This window comes from Dysidea avara, chromosome 6 (genome assembly GCF_963678975.1).
Source record: "Dysidea avara chromosome 6, odDysAvar1.4, whole genome shotgun sequence".
Classification (NCBI taxonomy): domain Eukaryota; kingdom Metazoa; phylum Porifera; class Demospongiae; order Dictyoceratida; family Dysideidae; genus Dysidea; species Dysidea avara.
The window spans coordinates 27,181,767-27,196,262 of NC_089277.1; the positions used below are offsets into that span (position 1 = coordinate 27,181,767).

Genomic DNA, 14,496 nt, shown 5'->3' on the forward strand with positions numbered 1-14,496 from the left:
GCTTGAAAATGCCTTAAAATTTAAAATTGATACTAAACTTTAAAAGTACAGCTAGCTAGCAATTTGCAACTTTCCCCCCAAATTTCATTTCACAGGAACCCTTGCAGCATGGCCCCCTTTAGCTAGGATATAAGTACTATACAGTGAATTCACACACAGCTACAATAAAAAGCTACACAGCTACAAAAATACAGTATACTACTATACTGGTTTGTATGAAATGAACGGATCATCGCGTAAATATACTGGTGGACAGTCACGAGACCAATCAGTATTCGAAAATGGCGCGATGTGGGTGAAACTGAGATTTTGCTCAGTATCTCGACAGGAGTGGGTAGTTGAAGAGGAGTGATTTCTACTCAACATCTCATCCAGATGGCCACCATGTAATGCATGGGTGTACAGCTTCTTGCCGCGGAATGAGTCATCTGGTTTGTCACTGCCAGCCCTTCGCCCAGTAAAAGAAGCCAAGAAAGACAAGCCAAGGAATGCTAATGATTATTTTATGAAGATTGAATTGTGATATAAGTGTGCTGGTTTAGAATCAAAGAAAACACCTGCCTTACACGTGATAAATGCCAACTGTCAACACACGTGATACGTACTGTACGTATAACCCACAATCATTTCTGTACAAAACCATACGAATGCTATGCTCTATTGTAAGGTAATTGGAGGTACTATACATGTAGTTCTGTGCTTTAGTTAGGCTGAGAAACTAGGTAACTACTCGTGTCATGCATTTTCAATAACATCTGTAAAATGTACGTAGCTACATGTGAAGTGATCGTCCAAAGATTGCATGAGAGTGATATAGTTCGAGCTAGTCAGCTAGTTGGTTCAACTCCAGATTATTGGTCCGGCTCAGGCCTGACCAACCGGACCGTCTCCTCCGGCCTTGCGATGAGGTTGCCTTTTTTTCAGCCCTTCTAGGTATTTGTCCCGTTTCAATTCAGGATATTTAGCTCAAAGATTTTCGCTTAGGCTCCTAGGCTATGGGTAAACACCTCGAACAGGTTCTGCCTTCTGTGTACACCCTCCAGTGCCTAACTGGTAAAGTAGATAATAACAACAACATTTCCCTACTTAGGTGGTCTCCCTAAAGTTGGCTCCGAGCGTGGCGCTTGGCCGGAATCTGGGTGGCCTGCGGATCAAGTCACGATGGGGTTGCCTTTTTTTCAGCCCTTCTAGGTATTTGTCCCGTTTCACTTCAGGATATTTAGCTCAAAGATTTTCGCTTAGGCTCCTAGGCTATGGGTAAACACCTCGAACAGGCTCTGCCTTCTGTGTACACCCTCCAGTGTCTAACTGGTAAAGTAGATAATAATAACAATAATAATAATAACAACCGGCCATGCGCGGTTTGAGCATGCGCGTGTTTTGAATAATAAAACGCGCGCAATACCGGGTATGGTATCGAAGCCGTTCAATTCCCCGTCAGTTAAATCATTGCATAACCGGAATTATACACACTTTTACAGCAAGTATACCAGGAATGGCAGGATCATCACTAGTTAGCAAATACCAAAACCCTGTATTGCACGAATTTTATTATTCAAAACACGCGCATGCTCAAACTGCGCATGGCCGGTAGTTGCATGAGGAAGCGAAAACTATATTCATGGATGCGAACAAGTCGGATGCGAATGAACACTAATAATGTATTATGGGATATCCGGAACCTCCCCGGAATAGGAAATCGCGATTGTTACCGGTATGTAATCGTGTGCAAGTGATTGTTATCACATTTTCAGTTGGTGAGTTAATTCGTTCTTCGATAAATCTATTACTATATTAGCCTAGAAGGCACTCCTATACATCGATGGAGGAAATCCTCGACATGGTGAGGCTGAGTACGTAAATACGCATGCGGAATACCGAAAAGGGGAATTGACACCAGCTGTGAAACAGATAAGCTATTGTCTTTCTCTACTACGCTAGGGTTTCCAACTCAAAATAGGAAGGTGCTTCTTTTTGTAGTTTCTGGTGATTTTCACACAGACTGACCTTTAAGATAAAGCAAACAAGTGCTAATTTATTATTGGATTGCTGGTAGCATTGAGTATCAGCATAAGTTTAATACAAAACATACAAACAGTGGTCACGTGACCAAAAATATTATAATAGTTAAGTTGGGCAGCTTATAGAAAATCTTTATATTGTAGGGTTACTGATGTCACTGCATTTTCTTGCCTTATAATGAAGACTTCTACATCTTGTAGTGTTATAGTACATCCTTTATAGCTGTAATGTGATTGTTGACCATGTGACCACTTTTTGGGTATTTACAGTTAAAACTGCACTGATACTGAAAGTAATAGACAGTTTAATGATATATTAGCACTTGTTTATTTTATCTTAAGGTCAGCCTGCGTGAAAATCATCAGAAACAATGAAAAAGGCTGAGGCATTATCTTATTTTGCAGTAGAAATCCTATATGAAGGGATTTTTGGTCATATGACTACTTTTCTGATATTTACACATGTTAAAATTGATAGCGACTGCTGCAAACATTCCAATAACAAATTAGCACTTGTTTGCTTTAACTTGAAGATAAATCTGTGTGAAAATCTCCAGAAACAACAAAATGAAGCACCTTCCTATTTTGAGTGGAAACCCTAACTATGCTCTGCAATTAGATGTCTACGTGGTTCCTGTTCTTCTGCTGGCAGATTCATTCGTGGTAATCCAGTTGCTGCTGTCGATTTGATCCAAGCAGAGACTGGGTTCTCTCCATAATTGTTAATTGCAATGGTTGTTATTAAAAAATTTTAAAAAGGTATGAGATCACACTATCAGTGAACCTATTAAGTTGGCAGAGCACACTGAGCCAAAAGTCAGTCTAATTATTGAACTGACATTAAAATTTCCTATAATAATTAATTAAATTAATGGAAGTGGTTACTGAATCAAAAGGTTTTTATTTTCACGTCTAGTGGTTGCCATGAGCATTCGACTTTAGGGGATGCGAAAAGTACCGTTAGGGTTAGGATCAGGTTCAGCTTTGGTTTATTCTTCACCTTTAGGTTATGTTCTTCTTACTATGTAGCTATAGTGAGACTACTACGTGAGTAACATTTGGGTAGAAAAGTAGGGGTAGTGTGCCTGTGGGTAGCTAGCAGTGGTAGCACAGTGGTTAGCACACAGCCTCAGGCAGGGCCGGTGTAAGCACTACGGCCACTGCTGTAGCAGATTTTCACATCCCTAGCCAGTCATGTGAGTACATGCCTAGCTAAACTAATATAGCTACATACTAATAAGGTAGCTCTGTATAGTAGTTACGTCGTCATGACATACAATAATTTATATGTTTCTAGACAGACACCAACCATTCTAACTTTTAATGCAGTAAAAGGATGTGCAACCGACTTCACGTTACCACTTGCTTATCCTCTATTATATTCGTGCGTCCAATGATCGAAGCACATGATGACCAGTGCGGTGGACGTTCTTCCAGCTCTGCTGAAAGGTAGGTTATTATTATTATTATTGGGGGTACAGGTAAGAAGGCAAAGCCTGTAAAAACCAGATCAATTGTATAAACGATATTAGACTTTACAACATATAGAAAGGTAGTGTGACAGCTAGGGAAGTTACAAAAGTCAGTGTATGTATGAAGCAATATCTTAAAATCAACTCTTGTAAAGTGCTAAAATTACTTCAGAATGTGGTTTATAAACACTAAAAATTCAAAATTTTCCTGAGGGCGGGGGAGGGGATGCCCCCAGACCCCCCTAGAGGGGCATGCTTCCTTCGCGGCACAGTCACTCATCGTGCTTCACACACTCATCACAATCCCTGAATCAAAACCTGGCTTGTTGCCTGAGCAGCCACTAAGAGCTTCCACCGACCCTGTCAGGGGCGGATCCAGACTTTTAAAAAGGGGGGTTTCACTTTGGAATTGCAACTTCAGCTTAGCTGTAGGTTGAAGACCAAAAAAAAAAAAGTCATTACCTACTGACAATAGCTGTCCCTCACAATAAATTCCTCATCAACTATATCTCCTTATTTACAACTAGATACATAGCTTGCTACACTGCTATCTTGAGTAAGAGAGGCTCTCTCAAAGGGGGGGGGGGGTTACCATGGAACCCTTTGAACCCCCCCCCCTAGATCCACCCCAGAGCCTACAGTTTATGATTATGATTAAATACGGGTAAAGGCAAAGCCTGTATACCCAATCAATGCATTATACAAAACCCGTAAATCTAAAATCTATAAAAATAATTATCTAACAGTGATTTGAAAGTGTTAATTGAAGTACTTTCTACAACAGAGGTAGGTAAACTGTTCCAATCATTAATCACTCTGTTCATAGAATAATTAGATCTGCATAACAATCTTGAATGTTGCTTGAACAATTTAAACTGGTGTCCCCTGGTAGAAGTAGTGGAGTAGGTGTATAGATTAGTAAAGTCAGAGCTGAAGTAGTTGTTAAGAATTTTGTGAAGAAAAATTAAATCACCCCTCTGGCGTCTATACAACAGTGATGGTAGGGATAGTATTGACAGCTTCTCAGTATAGGATTTGTCATGTAATGATGGGTAGCTCGACGTTGTACCTTTCTCTGATCAAGGGTAAATAGTCATGGCATTACAGTTCCAGTAGTCCATGCAGGGTTCGAGTACTGGTTGAGTTTTCTGGGTTTTTCAAACCAGGCGCGTGCCCACTCGGCCGGCTGTGGGCGCTCGCCTGGTTTACTGAATTTGTTTTCCGAAAAGTGTATTTGTATGTTTATATGTTTCTATAATTGTTTGTCTTTCAGCACCCACGTCAGCAAAATTTTGTTGGCTAAAAACAGCCTTTATCCTTTAATAATATATGATAATATGTGATAAGCAAAGGCCATATAGAGCCTGTATTAAACTTCTGGGCAGGTAAGCTTTGATTTAAGATGGTTAGCTACTATGTGCCGATTTGAAATACAAGTGAAACGAGTTTATATGGGTGCGGTGAAGGCCTTACCCAAAGGGCTCTAAGGACGTCAAACAGCCAAAAAAAGAACACAGCTGGCTTCTTAGGCTACTGGGCATAACGAATTCCTTCGAGTTGAAAAGGGGTGTGCCCTTATAACATACGCGAATGAAAATGAAGAGCAAAGTTAAGGCTTTTGCCTGGAGAATTTGCGTAAGAAAATGTTATAGACCTATAAAACAGTTAAGAAGATACTTCTGTATATTATTAGTAGGTTAAAGCATTTTGTTCGAGGTACGCCTCCTTAGCAGTGCTTAGCAACGTAATTACAGGTTTACAAAATATTTCATCGATTATGAAATACAAATTGCTATGATTCAATTGTGCATGCAGCAACAAAGCAAAACCCAATATAAATATTAATAGTTTAGTAAACTGTTAATTAATTCCACTTAGGTTTGTTTGCTGCATGGCACCTGGTTTTTAAGTAGCACAACAGCAACTTGTTTCATTTAGTGACTTAATTGTCTAAGTTTTACTGTCAGTTCAATAGCGAGTCCGGCTTGTTGAACTGACTTTCGGTTCAGTATCCACTTCCTTAATTAATGAATTAGCAATCGCAGCCTGGATGTTAGCTAACGCTAATGTGTACAAAAGTGGGAGTTGTGCTTATTGCAGCTGCAGCTGGGTAACTAGTTTCAGCCAGGCCATCCTAAGTGGTACTCCAATAGCTAGCTGTTTTGGGTCTTTGCTAGATATTTATGTCACTATACACTGCATAATCAAGTTTACATTATAGAAGTGTTTCAAGATCAGTGTTGGAGTGCATATCTGGACTGTTTCATTGGAAATAAAGAAATAATTAATAGAAATAATTGGTCTCGATCCAGGGTGAGGCATGTACACATGAGCACATATACGCATGTGCAAGAGACTACTAAAAACGAGAAGAAACTAGCTGTGAAATTGGATTGCATTGTAAAAGTGAACTATTTTATATGTTTGGCAGAATACTGAGCCGAAAGTCGGTTCAATAACATAACTTCCTGTGTTCCACTGTTTATTCTAGGATGGGGGAAGGGGATCAGGAAGTTTGGGGCTGACCAGGTGAAAGTGTATATTTATAATGTACAGTTGTCCAAGTTCACAACTGTGTAAAACAGTTGAAATAGTTGCCAAACTGGTTGGTCATTTAAGGCTGTGTCATGAGTGTTGAATTTGATTTTTGTGCTTGGGTGAAGTCTGATTCTATGGTTAGTAGAACTTGATGCATGAGCATAGTAGTGATGACATGATGATGTAATATCTAGCACAACCATGTGCATCTTGTGTACACAATTATTCTATTAGTAGTGCAATGTCACATGTTCAATCTGTTAAATAAAAGATATTGTATTAACTATCGTTGTATGAAGCAAAATTAAAAGCTTTGCATGGGTGGATGTCTTCCAAGAAATAGAATATTGGGGTATTTTAGTTCATGGTAAAGCAAGAAAATGTTTACTTGAAATCAGGCTTTTTGAGATTAAATCTGGGGGTATTTTTGCTGGCTGTGCATGCCATTTTAAATTGGCTAGAATGTTTTACAAAATTACACTATCTGAGATTGAATTTAAGGGCAAGTTAAGTATACTATTTAGGAAACGAGTAAGGAGCAAAAACTTGGAATCTCAGATGTTGAATAGCCATCACTTTATGTATAGGAATTTTTGATATCATATAGCCGGAAAGTTTGGCGGGAGAAAAGTTTGGCAAATTTGGCGAGCAAGCAGCACCCCAAACTAAAATCCACCAAATCCTTTAATACAAATCTGGTGTATTAGCTCTACTAAATTTGCCAAACTTTTTCTCGCCAAAATCCTATAGTGGCAAATTTGCCAAAGTTTCCTCCCGCCAAACTTTCCAGCTATACATTATCTGTATACTGTACAACTACAGGAAATCATTAAAAACAAGAGTCCTCTTTATTATGGACTCTTGTTAAAAATTAATGTTCTGATACTGAATCTAAGAGCATTTTAAGGTTGTGTTTGCAATTTTTAACCTGCATGGGAAATTTTTATTATAACACTCTGAGATCGAATCTGAGAGCATTTTGATAAGTTTTGTGTACCATTTTAAAAACAAGCTTAACCTAAAGTAATCACTCACAATTTTAGGGGGTGAGTCTGAGATTTGGGGGGAGAGTTCCACCCTAAAAGCCCTAGAATAAACACTGCTGTGTTTTTTAATCAATTAATAATAGTAATCACTCGCTGAATGTACAATTATACAATATAGGTACATACAATTACACAAAGTGGAAGTTCTTACTGTTTAAATATTTCAAGATCAGTGCTGAGAATAGCTGGACTGTTTCATTGGGAAACAGTTCTGAGTAGAGGTATCTAAATGTTTACTGAAGGCTGTGTGTAGTAAATTTCTGATCATTATGGGCTTGGGTAGCAATTTAAATTAAATGTTGGCAGACAGCAATCCAGGACTGTTTAATATTTTGTTGTACAAGCTATCCTCTGGAAGCAATAGCCTGCTTTAATTAGTTTATATAATAACATTGTCACAGTGGTTGTCTTTTCCAAGGTTTATTTTAAGACAAAACGAGCTGGATCATTTCAATTTTAGAGATGCCAAATTGATGACCTGCAACCTTGCTGATGGTGAGATGCCTGAGGGTTGTTGTATCCCCTGTGTTAATATGTTGTTATTTTACTTGAGGGAGTTAAACCTGCAATTTCAGTTTCATCATTTACTCTTGTCCACTGTACAGTCTAGTATGTGTATATAAATACCTATAGTATCTGCAACAATTAAGTTCCTTACAGTTACTATAGCTACTGTCATTTCTGTGACAAACCTTAAATTATTTTTCTTCCTGTCACTTTTGTCACTTCTTTTGATAATTGGCTGGTGTTATGCACAGGGGAAGATCGGGGGGGGGGGGTCCTAGTTCCCCCACCCCATCTCCTTTAGAATTTTTTAATAGTGTTGCTCAGTCATTGAACATAGCTAGGTAGGTACCTTATAACAGATATAAATCAAACATTTTCAATACAGTTTATAACTATGTATATACAGTAATAAATCTGCTCTAGCAAATTGTTACCCACATAGGCATAGCACAGGGGTTAGAGCACCCTCTACATTTAGAAATGGAGATACTCTAATAGAACATTCATTTACTTTAATAAAACAGTCAAGAGTAGTATATTATAAAACACTGTTTGTAATTTAAACAACCTGTTCAGTGAGCTACTGTATATACTAATATCATACTTCCAGTGTTGAACTAGCAACAAATTTCAGTCAAAATTGCCACCAAATTCAATCTCAGAATGTTAATTTTTCAAAATTTCCTATGCCAATTTTGGTTTTTAACTCAGTGGCTATATCATACTTCCAGACTAGGTGTTGATTACTAGCAACAAATTCCTGTCAAAATTTCCACCAAATTCAACCTCAGAATGTCAATTTTTTTTAAATTTCCTGGTGCAGGGGATGCTGCCAATGGCAGATCCAGGATGGGGCTTTTGGGGCAAATGCCCCAAAAATACTAAACTCTATACAAAGATAAATTATTTATAATTATGAAATGTGCACATTTTAGTAGCATTTATTACAAATTCATCTGAAACCAAGGTGAAAAAAGTCAAATTAGCTGTGAAAGTGTCCTCCAGCACCTTTGTGTGTACTAAGTGCCTCTAAAAATAATTATTGTGTTGCTGTTGTTCAAGAGATTCATAGCCCTTTTCACAACTACATGCATTAAGACTTCACAACCATCTGCAAAGGCCAAACTGTCAAAAATCAACAGTGAGACACTACTAAGAGATGATTATCTGTTGCTTCAAAAATGCAGCAGCTAACAAGAGAATCTGGCTTTCCCCAACTGTGACCACCTACATCTTAGCCTGTTTGTGCCCCTCCCCTTGCCAGCTCCTGGATCCGCCCCTGGGGCTGGGCCCACAGACTCCCTAGAAAGCTATTGCTTTACATTTCACTGAGTGTGCTTTACACACTGTGGAGTGACTTTTACCTGAGTGCCCCCCCCTTAGCAAAATTCTGGATCCACCCCTGATGCAAGTACAGGTGTATGATTTTAGATTTTAAATTAATTTATAAGACATAATATATATATATATATAGCCAGCTACATACAGTACAATTATTTTTATTAATGCATTCTCTCCTGCTTCTTCCCTCCTGCAAGATCTCTTTAGGCTACAGGGTGTAGTATACATTTGTGGCCAGAGTGTCCAGGTATAGCTAATTCATATGAGAAACTGCATGGAGTACTTTTCATCCATGTGCAGCTCACTCCCAGTCTGGGGTCTATCATTTGTCCTTTTCCCCACATTAGCATGTCTATTGCCAAACACAGCATCTCACTGAGGCAATTCGACAATGTTATTGTAATGTTTTGTGGATACCAAATACTTTTAGCTACAAAGCAAAGGTATAGTTTAGCTTGGTACTACTGAGAAATTAAACTATTTGCCATCCAAATTTAGTTATTTGCCATCTAAAGGGAGAGCTGATACGTGCTTATGAACATTTCATAATAATAGTGACATCAATGCTGTCTATATACAGTAGCTACCTTTCACATCTCCAGTGCTGTTTTGGATGACGGCAAGCTGGCCTTCCCTGATATATTTATTTCCTGACAATATTCAACATGTAGTGAGTATACATGCATACAGTTTTATTTTTAGAAATAATGACATTGTCTATGAATATTAATGATCATACATTCATTGCACATGGCCAATGAAGACAGTTGATACACCAGTAAAGTGTTCTTGTACATTCCTATCAACTTCTAAACCAGCCTCTGCACTACACTACACACACACAACAACACACACACACGTACATGCTGGCACACACTTAATACAGTAAACTACAGTTGACAAATGTGCATACTTCAGTAAAATGGCATTTTAGTATGCAAACACTGTGATAAAGTTTCTTTGAATTAAGTAAATATATTATGTGTAGTGTAGTTATAGCAAACAATATCGTAATGTAGCTACTTTTTCAAATTGCATGGCTGTTGGCATGTGTTGCCAACAGACCATTGGTGATAAAGTTATTATTTTAAATTAAATGGATCGACCCAGCAAAGATCAATTTGTCACAGTGACAGACTGTTTGCAGATATGTAGTTTTGTGTGGTCTCAAATTTCTATATAGGTTAGCTAGTCTATGTATACAATCATGATAGCATGAATGGCTTTCACATAAGTTGATATTCACAATTAAAGTACTGATATACAGTATTTCCTGTGTCCTTCCGTAAGGTTGACACAGCTGTTCCTTAAAGCCACCAAATATAGCTATTACACTAATGCAATTATGTACTAAACCCATACACAAATTCATATAGAGTGGATTACTACATTTGGTTTTGCTGTGTATACACATTAGCTACATTGCATTCAAAGTAAGTAACAGCTTTGCGGAAATGTTTGCACTCGCATATGAATCACTGGTACACCTTATTTGGAACATTAGGCATTTTGAAATGCACAAATCATAACATTGTAGCCACAGGATCAGGTAACACAGTTAAGCAGGACACATGTAGCTACATAGTTGTAGCAAGCTGCAGTGTGTGAACCTCTGAGATTAATCTAAAGTTCATGTTTAGTCCATGTGCTTGACATGCTGTACAGACACTACATAGCTAAGTGTAATGAAGTTTTGATGTGGCCATATAAAGTATGTCCAGAATTTTTTTGCTGTAGAATCACATGCAAGTCCCTATTTCCAGCTACAGTGCACCATGTCAAGGATGATGACAACTGCAGTTGGTCTCATAGTGTTATTTAGAGCTACACAGATCTCCAAACCTCAAGTAAACCTCTCAACTCTTTTGGTCAGCCATTATAACATAAAAATGCGATAGCACCATAGAACTGTTCTGTCAATTGCTTGCTTATTTATAGATAATATATACCTCCTGACACTGGAGTAATTATTATCTATGGCTTAGCTGATTGGTTGCTTCAGCTGTACATCTTCTCCTTACAGAGATGCAAGCCATTTAACTGTAAACCAATGAGCCACACAAGTGCTAACCATGTATCAACACACTGTGGTCATTTGGTTCACTCTTATACAGTAAGAGTAAACATCACAATGGCTGTATTACTTTTACTCTTATGTTTTGCTTCAGTTGTATCAGAATTAATAATACAGATTAATAATACAGATAAGATCCCTTGATAGTACCCATTCAAACAGTACAAGATTGCTGTTTGTGCTACCCCCAGTTATAAGACTTTCTGACATACTCTAAGCAAGAAAGAATCATAATGATTTTTTTTTATTCACCTAGTAGCATACAAGAAACTAGCACGCAGGCCCTTAAAGATTTAACCTATGAGAAGCATATGAGCCACCAAAAGTGAGTGAGAAGATTGCAACTTGTACCCAGAAAAGGCCAGACTAGAGCAATTCATTATAAACAGGACATTGAAGCTACACACATGTAGGTTAGGCACTTACGTACACATCAATCTGGATACTTGGGTGAAAGGCTGCCTCTTTGTGTAGTGACTTCCATTCTGTGGCCTAAAGGAAGGAATTTAATTTGGAGCATAGAACACCTCTGCGCACCAGCCAAATCCCTTCCCTGCCCAAGTGTCTGTTTATCTTGAAAAATAAGGGCCTTGTAGGCATTAAGTTTGACCTCAAATTTGGACTAAATAATTTAAACTCAAAGTGATGCCGGCACCAGATACACTTACCAAACCACCACCACCACCATTTGTTGGAGACAAAGAGTTAAGTATTGCAGCATTCAGGAGGCAAAGGTACGTGTTGAAGCTAGGTTATATATAGTCAAGTGGTCAACATTTAATGAAGTTTAATACCTTTAAACTAAGTTGATGTTGACAATGATAGTAGCATCAGGCATTCAATGGCAGTGAACAATAAAAGGAATGGTTGTGAATAAGAATACTTGCACATGTGCAGATGTACCATGTCCTCAACAATTGGCAGTGGACAATATGTGGACCATAAGCCAGCATTACCCCTATCAGTTTAGTCACATTGCATTGTGCACATGTCTCGGCATATTGTACAGGCTTTAACCTGCATTTCTGGCCTCATCAGTGATCCAATTACCTGGAAGCCATAAATATGTTAATATATGTAGCTAGCTGTGAAAATCTCAAAATTTGGAATGTGGAATCTTGGCTTGAAACCTGGTGGGATTCAGAATCTTACATCTTATTAATGAGCACATGCAGTACATGTTTCAACAGGGCTGTAGAGTAGGTGATTTTTGGCAATGAAAGTTGCACAGTGGTGTTTGAAGCAACCAATGCTATTCTGGGAAGTTTGGAAGCATATCACCCTAATGCATAATCCATAAAAATTTTCAGTTTTCAGAAAATTTGTGGTAGTGTTTTAAATCATTTCAATCCTGTATCTGATCTATTATATAAACATGACTGTTCTATTAGAATAGTTGACTACTCTGTTAGAATTTTTTTGTTACAAGTATTGACTAATAATATAGTTGGAGGGGTATAACTTCCCTACCCCACCCATTCCCCTGCCTGTGCATGTAGAAAACTTGCTTTGTCAGAGATTTATTACACATGGCTAGCCACTGTAAGTGATAGTCTTACACTAAACTGGTATATGTGTGAAAATCAGTTTCAGTGTCACATGTGAAACAATTAGAATTACAACTCACTGTGTTACCATTATGTGCTTGCTGGATAAATTATTATAATCCAAGGTACTGACTCATTATCTCAATCACTGTTACTGGTTCATTACAAAAGCCCTAATTTAGTCACAGTTTAGTTGTCAAATGATGAGCATTGCACTTTGAGCAATAATGGGGCACATCTTTACAAAATGGCATTAAAAGTGGCCACAAACAAAGACAAAACCTGAATGAAATAAATACACAAGTAAAATACTTTAGTGCATTGCAAAATATGTAACTTACAGTGGAGTGAGCCATGCAAATGCGAAAAACAACAGTAAAACCATTATCCATGTAAATGGACCAATTTTGGCTGCCGTCTTAGTTTTCATCTCTTCATGACATTCTGGGCACTCAATTTTAAGCGGATACTCACCAAAGGTAACAATAATTTTCTCTGATGTCTGTTTATTTGTGGTGATGACACTAGATGGTGACTGATAAGAGCAAAATATCATTATTAACACATAGTTAATAGTTGTTCACAAGACATTACATTCGTGATCAGATACAGGGCTGCCCACAGGGGGGGCAACAGGGACCCCCTGGGCCCCAGCCTCAAAGGGGCCCAAGGAGGCCCATCAAGGTCCCTTGAATACCTGTTTAAAAGATCGATATACTCTAATAAAGCAGTCACAGTATTCTTTGGAGGAGCAGTGTAGCAAGCAGCTGCAAGCTTATAAATAAGGAGATATGGTTGGTAAGGGGCAGCTAGTGTCATTGTCCGCACATAATGACCTTTCTTTTTCTTTTTTTCTTTGGTCTTTGACTTACGGTTAGGCTGAATTTATGAATCAGAGTTGAATTCTCCTTGCTGCTGGAGCCCCTCTTTAACTCTTTACCCTGGGCCCCCTACTTTCTCTGGGCGGCTCTGATCAGATATGTCGCTAGGGATGAGCCAAATTTTCCCTTTTCCCACCAATTTTTCCTCCCAGCAATTATTTTTTCTGATCTATAGTGTAACTTCAGTTATCCAGACTCCACTTCGGTCAACCGAACTACTGCTCTATTATAGTAGTGACTGTTCTATTAGGGTAGTTGATAATCTGGAAATTTTTAAAATGTTCTTTATGCTATTATTTATATACGCAGTTTCATTCAACGATATGGACTTTTCAGACTTATGTACCACTCCTGGTGTCAAGGAGTTCAGATAACTGAGGTTCCATTGTATTATACTCACATTGCAGGGAATTAATAAATGTTCATTGCAGCATCTCGATCAAGCTCAGAAATGTGTGCCTGTTCTATTAGAATATTTGCTTCAGAAATGGGATATCATATCAGCAAAGAATGATTTATTAATATGTGGGTCATTACTTAATAATCATTGCAGCCATAATATTTCTTGACTGCCATCTTTGATCATCTTTTTCATGCTATGGATTATTAGAAGTACCCAATGGCGGATCCAGGATGGGGCATTTGGGGCAAATGCCCCCCCCCCCCCCCCCCCCCTCAAGAAATTGCATACAAGATCGAGATACTCTAATAGAGCAGTCAATTACTCTAATAAAGCAGTCACAATGTTCATGAGGCAGTGTAGCTTACCTATGAAGCTATAAATAAGGATTTTATTTTACATAACATACGTGATAGAATATATTTGGTAAAGGATAACTAGCTATTGTTGTTGTGACCTTTTTTCTTTTTTTTTCTGCTCTTCAACTTTTTCAGCAAGGTGCCCCCCCTCTTTCCAAACTCTGGATCCGCCCCTGGTACCCACTCTTTAATTAGCAGATAATTATTATGTATCCTATTTATTATGCTTCAGTGATTTCATTGTTAATGTTGAATGCTTTATGGCTGCTCAATTAGAGTTTTCAATGAAATTTCTGTGTATGTACAATTT

General features: G+C 38.1%; 1 long non-coding RNA gene across 1 annotated transcript in view; it reads left to right on the forward strand.

The window, feature by feature from the left end:
- LOC136257532 (uncharacterized) overlaps positions 1-14,496 on the forward strand; it is a 188,694-nt gene that overhangs the window by 6,049 nt on the left and 168,149 nt on the right. The gene's annotated exons all lie outside the window — the stretch shown is intronic.